The sequence below is a fragment of the Parasteatoda tepidariorum genome, chromosome 6 (assembly GCF_043381705.1).
Source record: "Parasteatoda tepidariorum isolate YZ-2023 chromosome 6, CAS_Ptep_4.0, whole genome shotgun sequence".
Taxonomy (NCBI): domain Eukaryota; kingdom Metazoa; phylum Arthropoda; class Arachnida; order Araneae; family Theridiidae; genus Parasteatoda; species Parasteatoda tepidariorum.
The window spans coordinates 38634784-38639310 of record NC_092209.1 but is presented as its reverse complement, the minus strand read 5'-3'; positions in this window follow the sequence as shown (position 1 = coordinate 38639310).

Below are 4527 nucleotides of genomic sequence, written 5' to 3'. Positions count from 1 at the left end.
TTTTTAAAGTGCTAAAAAGCAGGGTAAGGTTGCACCATTATTAAATATTTTTAAAGAGCCAAAAAGCAGATAAAGTTAGCATCATTAATAAATATTTTAAAAGAAAGAGAAGATAATTTAAATCAAATTATAATTTAATTATTTAAATATATAAAAATTTAAAAAGCTATTTTTATTTTAGATGTATTATTTAATATATATTTATATATATATAAATATATATTAAATTTTTTTATATTAAAAACTTTTTTTTATAAATATTTATTAATGATGCTAACTTTATCTGCTTTTTGGCGCTATAAAAATATTTAATAATGGTGCAACCTTACCCTGCTTTTTAGCACTTTAAATATACCTAATAATGGTGCAACCTTCCTCGCTTTTAGTTCCCTTCAAAAATACCAAATCATGGTGCAACCTTCCTCCATTTTTAGTTTCCTTCAAAACACTCATTTTTGGTGCAACCTTTCGCCGCTTTTAGTCTCTTTCAAAATTCCGATTTTTGGTGCAACCTTCTCTCGTTGTTTGGAACTAGTGAAAGCACCAATATATAGTAAAACTGAGCACGACTTTATGTAGCCAGCAAATGAATACCAATGTTTGGTGCAGCATAGCTCGAAATTTTTTACAGTGTACTATGGAAAAGTCAGTTTGACAGAAATTTCATGTAACAAAACATTACAGAATATAGCAGTAAGCGTAAGATATTTTCCGTAGGTCAGGGTACGGTCCTCAGGATGCGGCAGAGAAATTTAGCATATAGTTTGCTGTATATCCTCTAGTTAAAACATAGTGAAACAAATTGTTTCAATATTGATTAGTTTTTGAATTATTCTATTATTTGTGTGATTTTTGATGCATCGAAAACTTTTGAATAAAAAAAATTTGTTTCCTTTCCATCGTTTAGTTCAGATGTCCCAAAGCGGGATTCGATCCTGGAACCTTCCTGGAATGAGGCTAACTATTTGACCACTATACAATCCGATTGGCACCCGTTACAATGTATCTAATTATTCTTGCCGTTTTGATATTAGAGTATTTTACATTCAAAACGGAACATATCTTTACCCAACACATATAATCTGCATTTATGGGTTACAGATTTTATTTTGTAACAGAAAAATGTCACTTTTGAGAGATTACTGTGTAGTTTGACAATAAATTTTTGTAGGTTTAGAAAACAGAAAGCTTCTGTACTAGATAAATTACGGAATTATTATGTTTTTTGAACAGAAACTTTTCAACATAATCCACTTGTAAGAACATGTGGATTTGTACTTTTATCAGTTTGATAATAATGACTGCATCATTTATAAAAATACTTCTAAAAGCTTATTAAGCTTGATAGTCTTAGTAAATTCCAGAAACAAATTTAACTAAGAATTATCAGTAGTATTGATGGCTTCGTGTGTCTAAATTTCTAAATATGTTAAAATAAAAAGGAAAAAGTTTCAAATCTTTAAAAAGACAACCAAAGAAAATAAAAGTTCAAATATTATAATATTATAATTCTAATAAAATATTATAGTATAATATTATTACAGTATTATAGTATAATATTATTACAGTGTTATAGTATAATATTATTACATTATAGTATAATAATATTATAGTATAATATTATTACATAAATAGGACTAACGGAAATGATTAGTTAAGACAAATAAGTGTTAATCAAGTTTTATAGAATTTCACTGTGAAATATAAAATGTTTCATTTATGATTCAAAAATATTTTTAATCCTCCAAAAGCATAACTTACATTTTTAAGAATGTTATCGCTACGTGGTCTAGAAAAGATTGCATTTTAGTAGTAATTTAAACATTTGAGTAGTTTTTAAAGCATTTTTGAAATTCCAAAAATGCAAGTGACCGATTTCATTTGGTGTTGTAAAAGAATGGAGAATTAATTGCTTTTAGCACTCATGAAAAAAATATCGAAAGGAGCAAATTCAAAATGTATGACTTGTAGTAACTTCTGCGCCAGACACTTAAATGTGAGAAATTTTTTAACAATAGTAGAGCTGCGAAAGCCAGTGGTTAAGGCATCAAGCTGTCATTGTTAAAAACTAGGGTTCGAAGGTATAGTCTATAGAAAGAACTCCCCTCGCCGCAAAGTCCAGGGTCGTGTGATCTCATGGAAACGAAGAATAGCGCATTTAAAAGAGCTTCTCTCTCCCCTGACTCCCTTTTTCTCGTGAACTCTAGCCAAAATCTGTCTTAAATATTGATCCAACACCCCTGTTTGAAATAGTTAAACTTCGTAACCGTAGTAAACGACATTGCTTCAGACGAATGGCGAAGAGAGTTTTTTCCATAGACAGACTATACGCAGTCAAACCAGTTTCAGTTTAAAGAATGTCTTGAAAATAAAAGGAGCCAGCAATCACTGTGCCACCATTAGGCAGGTGGTTAAGCAAATGAGGAGGCATAACCTCCAGGGGCCTAGCTAGCTTAAGGGTCTGTTACGCAAAGAGCAAAATTTGGAAATTTTGCTACAGTGGCCAGTTGTAGCATTTTTAAAAGTGCCCACTTTTTAAAACACGTGGCCACTTTTTCAAAAATTGAAATTTTTAAGCGATCATTAAAATTTTTAATAATAATAATGTAAGACAATTCCTTTGAATAACTTCTTAAAATATGGTAGCATTACAAGGTTCAGTTCAAAAATGAAGTACAAACTTAAGAAACGAGCATGAGACTAAAATGTTTTCAGAATATTATAAAATACTCATAATAGTTCCATATTTATTTTATATTTTATTTTATACCCGTCGTTGATCAACAGACCCATTGTTTTGGGTTTGCGACTACTAATGTTCAACTCGTAGACTTGTAATTTCGAACCCCATCCAGAAGACAAGGGAACTACTGGATCAAGCATTGGAAGAGGTTTGTCGTTTTGATGGAATTTACCCGCATTTGCGTTACATGGAGAGAAAAGCCACGAAAACTTCGCATGTTTAGCCCGACTCCAATGGGACTCTAACCCATGATCCGTCTACCACTGAGGATATTTTACTTCAGCACTGTGATCGGTGCAAGCCGGATTCATATCAACAAACCATAGTTGGGATTCGAACCCGGTTCACCTCATTGGAAGGCGAATGCTCTATCCCCAAAGCCATCACGTCTCTTCCATATTTATTAAAAAAAATAATAAAATGCACATGGGGAATCCTTTCCGTCGAAAACAGAGGCAAGCTGGTGGCGACTTGCTGGCAATTTCTTTAATCGCCACTAGATATATTTAGCCACCTTATGATTGGTGGAGACTGTTAATTTTGAACTATACTATTGTGAAAGCCATCGAGCTCAGGGGATACAGCGTTCATCTTCCAATGAGATGAACCTGGTTCGAATCCCAACAATGGCTGGTCCATACGATTTTCGCACTGGACATAAAATATCCTAAGTGGTAGACGGATCATGTATTAGAATCACCTTGCAGTCAGGCTAACCGCAGGAAGTTTTCGTGGTGTTCCCCTTGTAACGCAACAGCTGGGTAGTTCCATCAAAAAGTCCTCAGCGACGGCAAAATTTCTCCCAACACTTGATCCAGGAATTCCCTTGTGTCTTCTGGATTGGGTTCAAAATTACAAGGCTACTGAGTTGAACACCTATAGTCGTAAACTTAAAATCAGGTCGGCAGTTCAAAGATGATTATAATATGAAATATACTTTTTTTTAATAAAACAGAATTCTACAACGTCTTACTTAGGGTTCTAATATGCATTGGTGAGGAATCATAAGATCCAAGAGAGTACCAAAAAGTATTAGTCTTTTGCCGTAAAATAAAAATGAGAACTCTTAATGTCAACTGTTTTATTTTTTTAAAGATATCCATTTAATTTTTTAATTTAAGGAATTGCTACTAGAAGAAAAAAATTCTGGTAATATTATTGTACTATGCGGTGATGACATTTCTGGTAAAAAAAATCACAATTCTGATAATAAAAACCAAGATGTATGATATTTAAGCCATTCATTTAATAATTTTTCCGTTCATATGGTAACTGTTTATCAGAAACTCTAATTTTCAAAATTATTCATTACCACGTATTTAGCAAAGCAAACAAAAATGGAAAGTAAATTTCCCCGAATAAATGGTTTTTATGTTCTAAGGTGTAATGATAAAACTATAAAATTTTATTACATATTGTAATACCACATTTTATTGTAATTTTAGCAAAATAATTATCAAAGCTCCACTGAATCTTATGAACATATTATTACAGAGCTTTTTGGTGTTCCAATAGAGACAGAAACACGGTAAATGTGTCATATTTTGGTAGTTTTGACCATACTTTTCTTCTCCGTGAAGTTTCAAAAAGCACATTAGGATTCGTTTTATAATTTCATAACATGCATAAGAAAGCATCATTACTTCATTTACATTTGTCATGGCAATGTATTTCTCAATTTGGTATTTTTGTCTAGACGTTTTTATATTTATACATAGTGATTTTTTTTGAAGGTGGTGCTGGTACGTGATGCCTTAAAACTTTACATTAAAAATAAGATTGGC